The sequence below is a fragment of the Schistocerca nitens genome, chromosome 11 (genome assembly GCF_023898315.1).
Source record: "Schistocerca nitens isolate TAMUIC-IGC-003100 chromosome 11, iqSchNite1.1, whole genome shotgun sequence".
NCBI lineage: Eukaryota > Metazoa > Arthropoda > Insecta > Orthoptera > Acrididae > Schistocerca > Schistocerca nitens.
In genome coordinates, this window is record NC_064624.1 from 181,379,381 (window position 1) to 181,392,966 (window position 13,586).

Below are 13,586 nucleotides of genomic sequence, written 5' to 3' on the forward strand. Positions count from 1 at the left end.
TAGAACGTTATCCTTTCGTTGATTATTCAATCTTTTTCTCATGGTAACCTCCCCCTTGGCAGTCCCCTCCCGGAGATCCGAATGGGGGACTATTCCGGAATCTTTTGCCAATGGAGAGATCATGGTGACACTTCTTCAATTACAGGCCACATGTCCTGTGGATACACGTTACGTGTCGTTAATGCAGTGGTTTCCATTGCCCTCTGCATCCTCATGTCGTTGATCATTGCTGATTCTTCCGCCTTTAGGGGCAATTTCCCACCCCTAGGACAAGAGAGTGCCCTGAACCTCTATCCGCTCCTCCGCCCTCTTTGACAAGGCCGTTGGCAGAATGAGGCTGACTTCTTATGCCGGAAGTCTTCGGCCGCCAATGCTGATTATTTATCAAAATTTAGGCAGTGGCGGGGATCGAACCCGGGACCGAAGACGTTTTGATTATGAATCAAAGACGCTACCCCCCCCCCTTTTTTTTAAATCTCAATTTGTTCTAGATTGTTCGTTGAATTTGTTCGTGGCGGACGTCCGATGACGCCTGTTTAGGTTGATCGTTGATTCGTTCACTCAGTTTTTTTGTTACAGAGGGTACCTAAACCCTCTGACCGATCCCCTAGACCACGGGTACTGTGCCCCCTAGAACTTAGAACTACTTAAACCTGACTAACCTAAGGACATAACACCCATCCATGCCCGAGGCAGGATTCGAGCCTACGACCGTAGCGGTCGAGCAGTTCCAGACTGTAGCGCCTTGAACCGCTCGTCCACTTCGGCCGGCGCTTCTCTGGTGTTCAATGATGGTAATAGTGGAAGAGTCAGGATCCTTATGAGACTAGGATTCGGTGCACCATGCTTCACTGCATACCAATTGAAGAAGACTGATGAAGGATATTGATAAAAGAGCAAGCCAGAATGTTCAGACTAGAAGGAAAGAGATACTTGAAGACCAGAAAGAGCAAATGTATGGTTATGGACGCATTAAGGGGCTCATTTCTGGCACAAATGCTAATAAAATCTTGTTTCTGCATTTCCCGCAACTTTCATTTTTCAGTGTATAAGGAACATTTTCTGCTGAACTATTGCAGATAGAAAAGTGAAATTTGCTACAGATTTTGCCGGCCGCGGTGGTCTCGCGGTTCTAGGCGCGCAGTCCGGAACCGTGCGACTGCTACGGTCGCAGGTTCGAATCCTGCCTCGGGCATGGATGTGTGTGATGTCCTTAGGTTAGTTAGGTTTAAGTAGTTCTAAGTTCTAGGGGACTAATGACCACAGCAGTTGAGTCCCGTAGTGCTCAGAGCCATTTTTTTGCTACAGATTTTGTACAAACCACAATACAGCTTCGTGTGGTTCAATATGTTTCAAGCTGTATCACTGGCTAATTTATTTTTAAAAATTTTGTGAAATAAAAATTGCTTTTTATCAACACATAAATTTAAGAAATTGTTGGCCGGCCTGAGTGGCCGAGCGGTTCTAGGCGCTCGGTCTGGAACCGCGCGGCCGGTACGGTCGCAGGTTCGAATCCTGCCTCGGGCATGGGTGTGTGTGTCGTCCTTAGTTAGTTTAAGTAGTTCTAAGTTCTAGTGCTGAGAGCCATTTGAACCATTAAGAAATTGTTGCTAGAGTTCTAAGACTGATATACTTGTTTATCTAACGACTAAGAGTAACCTACCACATTTTGAAAGTGAGAAGTAAAGTAACAATCGATGAAATGTTCCTCGTGTCAAAGTATGAATTCTAAAAGTAACCAGCCATGTCCCAATCGGATTAACTGACAAAACACTGAAAAAAATTAGATTATAGCCAATAACATAATGACAACGCTCGGGCCTGTGTGTGTGTGTGTGTGTGTGTGTGTGAGATCATCGACCCGCAAGTCGCCGAAATGGCATTAAATAAAAAGACCTGCGGCAGGTGACCTAACTTCCCCAAAAGGAGACTTCCGAACCAAAGTGCGATACGCACACTTCATCTCATTTCTGAATATGAACTGGTTTCCAAAGTTATGATAAGGCAAGAGCAAGAGACGACAGCTTGAACGTCAACAAAATTCGATAAAGGCGAAGTCACCAGGCGGCGCTGTTACAGAATTACTGCCTTTTTTTATGATGTCTCTGAACCTTAAGCCAGTGAGAAACCAATCCTGTGGCAGGCACGAGATGCATGTGGTTATGAGTGTAAGCCCGCTAACGAATGACATCTACACTGCAGCAAAGCCGATAAGCGTATCGAAGGCTAAGGGTTGCCCAGTTTTTGTTTATCTAGGAAGTTTTTAAGACACTTGTATGGCTTATGCGTGGTAATGGCAACATGATATCGCGTAAGGCATCGTGTTGTTGTTGTGGTCTTCAGTCCAGAGACTGGTTTGATGCAGCTCTCCATGCTACTCTATACTGTGCAAGATTCTTCACCTCCCAGTACCTACTGCAACCTACATCCTTCTGAATCTGCTTAGTGTATTCATCTCTTGGTCTCCCTCTACGATTTTTACCCTCCGCGCTGCCCTCCAATACGAAATTTGTGATCCCTTGTTGCCTCAGAATATGTCCTACCCATTGATCCCTTCTTCTAGTCAAGTTGTGCCACAAATTTCTCTTCTCCCCAGTTCTATTCAGTACCTCCTCATTAGTTATGTGATCTACCCATCTAATCTTCAGCATCCTTCTGTAGCACAACATTTCGAAAGCTTCTATTCTCTTCTTGTCCAAACTATTTATCGTCCACGTTTCACTTCCATACATGGCTACTCTCCATACAAATACTTTCAGAAAACACGTCCTGACACTTAAATCTATACTCGATGTTAAAAAATTTCTCTTCTTCAGAAACGCTTTCCTTGCCATTGCCAGTCTACATTTTATATCCTCTCTACTTCGACCATCATCAGTTATTTTGCTCCCCAAATAGCAAAACTCCTTTACTACTTTAAGCGTCTCATTTCCTAATCTAATCTAATACCCCCAGCATCAACCGATTTAATTCGACTACATTCCATTATGCTCGTTTTGCTTTTGTTGATGTTCATCTTATACCCTCCTTTCAAGACACTGTTCATTCCGTTCAGTTGCTCTTCCAGGTCTTTTGATGTCTCTGACAGAATTACAATGTCATCGGCGAACCTCACTTATTTATTCTCCATGGATTTTAATTCCTACTCCGAATTTTTCTTTTTGTTTCCTTTACTGCTTGCTCAATATAACGCATCGTATAAGGAATAAAACGTCTCGGCAGTATTGAGGTCGTCCCTGATAAATACGATTGTGGTTTGCTGAGAAAGAATGGAACGTATCTGTTGCCCATATACGGCTGGTAAGCTTGGTTATTCCAAGGACTGCATAAAGAATTTCAACAGTGTACGGCGTCCGCCTCTGTAGCGTAGCGGTACCGTTTCCGTCGACTGCGCAGGGGCCCGGGTTCGATTTCCGGCAGGGGACTGGGTGTTGTGTGTACTTCATCATCATTTTCATCATCATTGACCCGCAAGTCGCCGAAGTGGCGATCAACTAAAAATACTTGCAATACGGCGGCCGAACACCCTCGCATGGGGCCTCCCGACCAACAATGCCATACGATCATTTCCATTTCCAGTGTACGGCACACAGCTCATTGTTGACAGCCGCGAGTTAGAGTTGGGCAACTCGATTATTTTTCCCGATTCGATTCCTGCGATTCAATCTCACATTGCGAATCGATTCGTACGATTCGTTCACGATTCTTTCACGATTGATTGTAGTCTGCGATGGCACGATTCTTACAGAATGCTAAAAGTTCTACACGTTACTCATAGATGGCAGGACATGTCTGAAATTGTCAATGGGGTTAGAATCGAACTGTCTCATGATATGATATGCCAGAAGTAGTTTATTTTTGAGTAAACATGCATATGACGTTACAAGTGTGATTCTCGATTTATACGTGTAATGCCTTAATTGATGAAAGGTCACGTTTGATTTGATTGCATCTATTGTTTTATTTCAGTATGCCAGGAAAGAGGAGTCGATTTGCGCGAAAGGTGGTGCAAAATTACGTGGTATGCCAGTTTTGTTGTGTGGCTTGAACGTATCTAACTGTTTCACAGTAACAAAATCTAGCAGTGAGACAGACGTGGTTTGGCTCATATCATCCTATGTTTTTCTGTGCTAAGATGTCTTTCCAAGTCCACATCACCCATGTAATTCATAACGCAGCTGATGACAGCCCTCCCACACGGCAAATTTAGCTTAACTTTCATTTCTTCTAAATACAAAGCATAGGTATTTTGCTTTTAATTTGTCTGAGAACTTGCCGCTGTCACTACTGTTTACGTCAGAAGACGACATACTTCTAAATAGTGGGATTCAATCGTATACAGTGACATTACTTCACTAAAATTTGATATGAATCTGAACACGATAACATTCGAAAACTCGAACTTGAAATTACTAATTAAAAAGCTTTTGTTAAAAACTTAAAAATTAAAATCCGTATCTAAAAAATTTTATCCAAACTGTTAAAGCCGTTCCCAAGAAACACGAAATTCGAGTTTTTATTTAAAAAATTCTTTTGTGTAAAATCGCGTGCTGTAAGGAAAGACACATAAAGACAGATAAACATAAAAACCAAAACCTTAACTACATTCAATACGTACTAACAAAGTTTTACGAGATGGAGTTCTAAAAATATGTGAAATAGCGTTTTTATAGTATAAAATTGCGTTTTTACGAATGGAACTATGTAAGTGAGCTCAAGAAGCAAAAACCAGTCTAAATACAAAATTTCATCCAAATCGTTGGGGCCGTTTTCGAGATACGCGAAATATAATACATAATCGTGTGTATAGAAGGTGTGTGTGTGTTTTGCATTGCATCTGCAATAAATAAGAGGTACGTATTTATTCATCATACTTGGATTTATTGATTTTAATCGTGTGTATTGGGAGCTGTGTACTCGCCGTATATCGTTTCTGCCATCACTGGTTCGTGAATTACTCGGGCAAACTAAGCTGACGTCGGCGCGATGGCTGATGGTAGCGATAGTACAATGGGAAATGCCTTTACCCTCGTTCCCGCCAGCCACCGCCAAGTGCCAGCTTGGTTTTAACGAGTAATATTACGGCACACCTTCGACCATAAATATAATAGACTGGCCCTGAAGTCATTTTCTGGCTCCAACATCTCTGGGCTGAAGTCACGTGAATGTTGGCAAAACATGGTTGTTTCGTGTTGCGCTTATGGCTGTACTCAGCGTTTTGTCGGGGGAAATGGCATTACATTTCACGTGTTAGTGTTTCTACGATAGTGGAGATGAAATCTGCTGAAGTGACTTTTATATGTTTATTGCACTTGAAATAGAGTATCACGTAAATTAAAATGTTGAAAGTGATGCCTGTATAGTCAGACTCATATTACATTTTGGAAAGTATCTGCGACAATTCGGTTACAGAAGTAAGTTTAACTGTTTCTCGCTCCTACTCATAGGTTCCCTAAGGATGAAAACCGAAGGCAGCTTTGGATACAGGCCCTGAAACGGAAAAACTTTAAGCCATCTGCACATACGCGCGATTTGGTATATACAAGTGAGATTATAATAAGGTAAGAGCACCTATAGTCGACACATGAAGAGAATGTTTTTCTACCTTCTAATACTATTAAATAAATGTAGGATCCAAAATTATTTTCTGAAACTTCAAAGTCTCACCTTTCATCAATAATATCATTTTTTTAAAGTGATAGTTTAAACTTTTGTAAAAATAGTAGGAACTCAACCTTTGAAGTGCACTTAAAATTGATTAAAATGGACCTGCTCCTAAAGTCGACAATTTCGGCACCTATAGTTGATATAATTGGCTCTGAGCACTATGGGACTCAACTGCTGATGTCATTAGTCCCCTAGAACTTAGAACTAGTTAAACCTAACTAACCTAAGGACATCACACACATCCATGCCCGAGGCAGGATTCGAACCTGCGACCGTAGCGGTCTCGCGGTTCCAGACTGCAGCGCCAGAACCGCGCGGCCACTTCGGCCGGCAGTTGATATAATTCCCATAGCCCATTTTCTTTTATAAGTGACTAGAGCTCGAAACGCGGCGAATACAATGTTTAAAGATTTGACACGAGCCCACTCTTACTGTTAAAATAATTTTAACGACATTTTACTATAATTGATAGTTTATAGTAATTTCGTCCCGCTGCCCGCCAGAGTGGCGTTCGATGTATTTGTTAGATTTTATAAATGGCACTTTGAACAAATCCAGGTCAAATGTAGTTCTGGCATAATTTTTCACAAATAAAAAAGTAGTTTTTGTTGGAAGCGTTTGGCAGCCAGTTGAGAAATGTGGGGAAAATACGATACAAACATAGGATGGTGGCAGACCGCTGATTTGAAATCCCGCCACGTTTTGCCAACAGTCACGTGGTTTATGTTGGAGCCACACCAGCCCTGTAGCTTCTGCACAGCAAGGCCAGTCTACTAGTATCTATGGTCGAAGCGGCCCACGAACTTCGTTTGTTCGTTCCGAGCTTCCTTTGTTCACACGCATCCTCCACTTGACTGCCATCTGGCGGTCGTAATCATTCGGCATGATTCGGAAGTTGCCTTCGAAGCATAGCGTACTAAGAATCGATGAATCGTTGGAACTTGGAATCGTCACGACTCGGAAACACGCAATCGTTGATACGATTCTTTTAAACGACGATTCGTCCGTATCACGATTCGATTCTTTATTTAGAGTCGTTCAAATGAGCGACTCATTCACGAATCGCCACGACTCTACCGCGAGTCGACGGCGACTGAAAATGGAGAAAACCGGCTTCCGTGCTGTTGTTAAACATTTACATTTGAAGGGTTGGACTGCCACAGAAATCAAAACAGAATTGGACGAAGTTCACCCGGACGCTGCGCGGTCATAGGAGGCCGTTTACTTTTGGATTAATGAATTTAAACGTGGTCGCAGCAGTTTCCCGTCAGCTGGTGCTCTAGGCAAACCTTCAGCAAGAATATGTGAAACGCGTCAATTATCTTTGCAGAGACCTCTTTCCAGCTTCTGTCAGGAAATAGCTCTGGCTTAACAATGAGTGTAATACCTCTCCGGTAAAGATCTTTGGATACTCTGTTAGTAAATGTCGTCTGATTGTTACAAAACGTTTCGGGCTTTTTGCGGGACCACCGTTACGATTAAACTATTTTCAAATTTTTCTCCATAAATTTAAAATTGGCCTTAGCTGAAATAGTGTGTTTTTGACGTATTTTCTAGCAGACCGATGTTAACACAGGTTTAATCGTGCAAATTATTTGTCGAACATTTTCGCGCAAATGGTTTTGTACAAATTTGTGGAAAGCGTAAATGATGCAACTATGGCTCTGTGGACATGGAACAACATATTTGTTTTCTGTATCGTAGAATATTCCATTTACTCCTCTGGTAACAAAAATAAATTTTTTTTTCGCTGCTTCACAGGCAAGCGTAATAATTGTTTCTCTAGCGCCCTGTTCCCTCTGTGTACAAGTAATTACAGATACAGACGAACCGTGAATCTCTGCCTTGCGTTATGATGCACGTGAATGTCAGTCAGTCCGACGCAAATAAATAAAAGCCTTCTGACACAGATAATACCGACAAATTTCGTAACTAAATTGGTTTAACATACTTAAAACTAGCCGCAGACAGAAGCTCCGCTAAATATTTCTAATTTAATTCGTTCATAAGCACTGCATTTCCAACATTCGGCGCTATCTTCATGCGTTACGTCCACTCGCGAAATGTGTTAATGGAAAATGTCATCCGATTCATCGGCATTGCATGTTTGCTTGTTTATACCAGTTCTCAAACAACAGAGGCACAAAAAATTTGTATTTGTTTCTAGAAATTCCGAGAAGGGTCTTTTGGAGTGCCAGTCATTCTGTTTGGCTAAACGTGAACTCCTTAAATTTTATAACGGCTGGTAGCGACCCTTAGGACAATATTACACATTCGTCGATCGTTTTCAAATCCACAGCCATCGATTGAAATTTTCTTTTTAAACTAAAGTTGATTCCTCTACTGGTTTTTATCAATCCTAAGGCAATTTATAACGCGCTATTTTCTTACAATTAACATTCACTATTAAAAAACTCATTTTCAACGATTTTAATAATCATCTTTCTTTTACTATTTCAGTTAATAATGACATGGAGCTGAAATTACAGTGGCAGTGGTTGCACTGGTAGTATACATTGGAGCTACTATCAACAGGCTCTTTAGTTCTTGTTCTCTATCTCTCGGATTAAAAATGAAAGTTGCCACCTCAACACCTATTAAAATAGCCCTAATGAACAAGTTTCTGGACTCAAATTTGGGATGACGACGGTTCAAACCTGCATCTCACCATCGTGATTTAGGTTTTCCGCCGGGCGGAGTGGCCGAGCGGTTCTAGGCGCTTCAGTCTGGAACCGCGCGACCGCTACGGTCGCAGGTTCGAATCCTGCCTCGGGCATGGATGTGTGTGATGTCCTTAGTTAGGTTTAAGTAGTTCTAAGTTCTAGGGGATGATGACCTCCCATAGTGCTCAGAGTCATTTGAACCATTTTTTAGGTTTTCCGTGATTTCCTTAAATCGCTTAAGGCAAATGCCGGGATGGTTCCTTTGAAAGGACACAGCTGAGTTCCTTCCCCATCCTTCCCTAATCTGATGGGACCGATGACCTCACTGCATGGTCCCCTGCCCCAAATCAACCAAACAAACGATGAAAAAGTTTGCAAAAACTTACCCAAAAACGTGGAATGTTACAAATATGTCTGCGAGAAGTTTCGTCACCCGTCAAAAGTACAACTTCGCAGGTTCGAATCCTGCCTCGGGCATGGATGTGTGTGATGTCCTTAGGTTAGTTAGGTTTAAGTAGTTCTAAGTTCTAGGGGACTGATGACCTCCCATAGTGCTCAGAGTCATTTGAACCATTTTTTAGGTTTTCCGTGATTTCCTTAAATCGCTTAAGGCAAATGCTGGGATGGTTCCTTTGAAAGGACACAGCTGAGTTCCTTCCCCATCCTTCCCTAATCTGATGGGACCGATGACCTCACTGCATGGTCCCCTGCCCCAAATCAACCAAACAAACGATGAAAAAGTTTGCAAAAGCTTACCCAAAAACGTGGAATGTTACAAATATGTCTGCGAGAAGTTTCGTCACCCGTCAAAAGTACAACTTCGCAGGTTCGAATCCTGCCTCGGGCATGGATGTGTGTGATGTCCTTAGGTTAGTTAGGTTTAAGTAGTTCTAAGTTCTAGGGGACTGATGACCTCCCATAGTGCTCAGAGTCATTTGAACCATTTTTTAGGTTTTCCGTGATTTCCTTAAATCGCTTAAGGCAAATGCTGGGATGGTTCCTTTGAAAGGACACAGCTGAGTTCCTTCCCCATCCTTCCCTAATCTGATGGGACCGATGACCTCACTGCATGGTCCCCTGCCCCAAATCAACCAAACAAACGATGAAAAAGTTTGCAAAAACTTACCCAAAAACGTGGAATGTTACAAATATGTCTGCGAGAAGTTTCGTCACCCGTCAAAAGTACAACTTCGCAGGTTCGAATCCTGCCTCGGGCATGGATGTGTGTGATGTCCTTAGGTTAGTTAGGTTTAAGTAGTTCTAAGTTCTAGGGGACTGATGACCTCCCATAGTGCTCAGAGTCATTTGAACCATTTTTTAGGTTTTCCGTGATTTCCTTAAATCGCTTAAGGCAAATGCTGGGATGGTTCCTTTGAAAGGACACAGCTGAGTTCCTTCCCCATCCTTCCCTAATCTGATGGGACCGATGACCTCACTGCATGGTCCCCTGCCCCAAATCAACCAAACAAACGATGAAAAAGTTTGCAAAAACTTACCCAAAAACGTGGAATGCTACAAATATGTCTGCGAGAAGTTTCGTCACCCGTCAAAAGTACAACTTCGCAGGTTCGAATCCTGCCTCGGGCATGGATGTGTGTGATGTCCTTAAGTTAGTTAGGTTTAAGTAGTTCTAAGTTCTAGGGGATGATGACCTGCCATAGTGCTCAGAGTCATTTGAACCATTTTTTAGGTTTTCCGTGATTTCCTTAAATCGCTTAAGGCAAATGCCGGGATGGTTCCTTTGAAAGGACACAGCTGAGTTCCTTCCCCATCCTTCCCTAATCTGATGGGACCGATGACCTCACTGCATGGTCCCCTGCCCCAAATCAACCAAACAAACGATGAAAAAGTTTGCAAACACTTACCCAAAAACGTGGAATGTTACAAATAGGTCTGCGAGAAGTTTCGTCACCCGTCAAAAGTACAACTTCGCAGGTTCGAATCCTGCCTCGGGCATGGATGTGTGTGATGTCCTTAGGTTAGTTAGGTTTAAGTAGTTCTAAGTCTAGGGGACTGATGACCTCAGATGTTAAGTCCCATAGTGCTCAGAGCCATTTGAACCATTTGAACTTCTTCTAAAATAGGGAAGGTCTTGGAGCGATCTGTAATATTCCTCATATAAGAAAAGCAGTAAAAATTAGATCACTATGAGACCAAAGCCCAGCCTCTACTCTTCTCTCTACACAAAATAAGCTTCTAGTACCCAAAAGACGCGCGAACATGCTAATTTCTGATTCGCAGGTAAATATCATAGCCAGTCGGAAAGCAGCATCAAGCCCGCTGAATACCGCGCGTATATACAGAATCAATCAAAATTCGTCACTGAATCAGAACAGAAATAAATTTGGAAAACCAGCAAATATAAAATTAATCGGTTTCAACAAAACTACAGTCCTGGAAATGGAAAAAAGAACACATTGACACCGGTGTGTCAGACCCACCATACTTGCTCCGGACACTGCGAGAGGGCTGTACAAGCAATGATCACACGCACGGCACAGCGGACACACCAGGAACCGCGGTGTTGGCCGTCGAATGGCGCTAGCTGCGCAGCATTTGTGCACCGCCGCCGTCAGTGTCAGCCAGTTTGCCGTGGCATACGGAGCTCCATCGCAGTCTTTAACACTGGTAGCGTGCCGCGACAGCGTGGACGTGAACCGTATGTGCAGTTGACGGACTTTGAGCGAGGGCGTATAGTGGGCATGCGGGAGGCCGGGTGGACGTACCGCCGAATTGCTCAACACGTGGGGCGTGAGGTCTCCACAGTACATCGATGTTGTCGCCAGTGGTCGGCGGAAGGTGCACGTGCCCTTCGACCTGGGACCGGACCGCAGCGACGCACGGATGCACGCCAAGACCGTAGGATCCTACGCAGTGCCGTAGGGGACCGTACCGCCACTTCCCAGCAAATTAGGGACACTGTTGCTCCTGGGGTATCGGCGAGGACCATTCGCAACCGTCTCCATGAAGCTGGGCTACGGTCTCGCACACCGTTAGGCCGTCTTCCGCTCACGCCCCAACATCGTGCAGCCCGCCTCCAGTGGTGTCGCGACAGGCGTGAATGGAGGGACGAATGGAGACGTGTCGTCTTCAGCGATGAGAGTCGCTTCTGCCTCGGTGCCAATGATGGTCGTATGCGTGTTTGGCGCCGTGCAGGTGAGCGCCACAATCAGGACTGCATACGACCGAGGCACACAGGGCCAACACCCGGCATCATGGTGTGGGGAGCGATCTCCTACACTGGCCGTACACCACTGGTGATCGTCGAGGGGACACTGAATAGTGCACGGTACATCCAAACCGTCATCGAACCCATCGTTCTACCATTCCTAGACCGGCAAGGGAACTTGCTGTTCCAACAGGACAATGCACGTCCGCATGTATCCCGTGCCACCCAACGTGCTCTAGAAGGTGTAAGTCAACTACCCTGGCCAGCAAGATCTCCGGATCTGTCCCCCATTGAGCATGTTTGGGACTGGATGAAGCTTCGTCTCACGCGGTCTGCACGTCCAGCACGAACGCTGGTCCAACTGAGGCGCCAGGTGGAAATGGCATGGCAAGCCGTTCCACAGGACTACATCCAGCATCTCTACGATCGTCTCCATGGGAGAATAGCAGCCTGCATTGCTGCGAAAGGTGGATATACACTGTACTAGTGCCGACATTGTGCATGCTCTGTTGCCTGTGTCTATGTGCCTGTGGTTCTGTCAGTGTGATCATGTGATGTATCTGACCCCAGGAATGTGTCAATAAAGTTTCCCCTTCCTGGGACAATGAATTCACGGTGTTCTTATTTCAATTTCCAGGAGTGTATTTTTCCGCATTCATAATTTCATTTCCCCGGTACCATAAACTGATAAAATAGTTTATAATAAATTCCCCGGTACACACGTCATTCTCCAACATTACTCACGTGACCTGTTACTTCGAAAAACAATATAAAAAGTTTGAATGAAATAGTTTTCCACATTCTCAGCTTGTTTCGCTCTCGTTACGGAACACAATAGTAGTAGTAATCAATATACTATGTGAAAATTAAACAAACAGAACCGGAAATAAGTGACAATGTTTTAACTGCAGGTCGAACAATGTCGGTCATCTAGTGACGTCTACCAGATCGCATAGGAACTACGTCCGCTCGAGCCATCACATGCCACCTGTTCTGCGCGTGAGTCAGACTGCACGGCTGTGCACAGATCTCAATAGGGACGACGTTATTCTGTTGAAGCAAGTTGTACAGGGTGTACATCAAGTTCGGGAACACTCTCAATTATTTATTGCACAAGAACGAAACATTGTACCTGTATCTTTCCGTACGAGCTCTGATTTTCCTTATTTTATCTTGGTGATCGTTCCTCCCTATGTAGGCCGGTGTCAACAAAATATTTTCGCATTTGGAGGAGAAAGTTGGTGATTGGAATTTCGTGTGAAGATTCCGTCGCAATGAAAAACGCCTTTCTTTTAATGACGTCCAGCCCAAATCCTGTATCATTTCTGTTACACTCTCTCCCATATTTCGCGATAATACAAAACGTGCTGTACTTCTTTGAACTTTTTCGATTTACTCCGTCAGTCCTATCTGGTAAGGACCCCACACCGCGCAGCAGTATTCTAAAAGAGGACGGACAAGCGTAGTGTAGGCAGTCTCCTTAGTAGGTCTGTTACATTTTCTAAGTGTGCTGCCAATAAAACGCAGTCTTTGGTTAGCCTTCCCCACAACATTTTCTATGTGTTCCTTCCAATTTTTCTTCGCTATTGAAATACCTAGGTATGTAGTTGAATTTATGGCCTTTAGATTAGACTGATTTATCGTGTAACCGAAGTTTAACGCGTTCCATTTAGCACTCATATGGATGACCTCACACTTTTCGTTATTTAGGTCCAAAATGGCTCTGAGCACTATGGGACTTAACATCTGAGGTCATCAGTCCCCTAGAACTTAGAACTAGTTAAACCTAACTAACCTAAGGACATCATACACATCCATGCCCGAGGCAGGATTCGAACCTGCGACCGTAGCGGTCGCGCGGTTCCAGACTGAAGCGCCTAGAACCGCTCGGCCACACCGGCCGGTCTCACACACACACACACACACACACACACACACACACACAGCGGCCGGCCGTTATTTAGGGTCAACTGCCAATTTTCGCACCATTCACATATCTTTTCTAAATCGTTTTGCAGTTTGTTTTGATCTTCTGATGACTTTATTAGTCGATAAACGACGGCGTCATCTGCAAACAACTTAAGACG

General features: G+C 43.9%; 1 non-coding gene across 1 annotated transcript; it reads left to right on the forward strand.

Moving 5' to 3' along the window:
• The first annotated feature begins 1,444 nt into the window (after positions 1–1,444).
• Positions 1,445–1,527, forward strand: Trnap-ugg (transfer RNA proline (anticodon UGG)). The gene has a single exon. It is a non-coding gene; the product is annotated as a tRNA-Pro (tRNA).
• Positions 1,528–13,586: the final 12,059 nt, after the last annotated feature.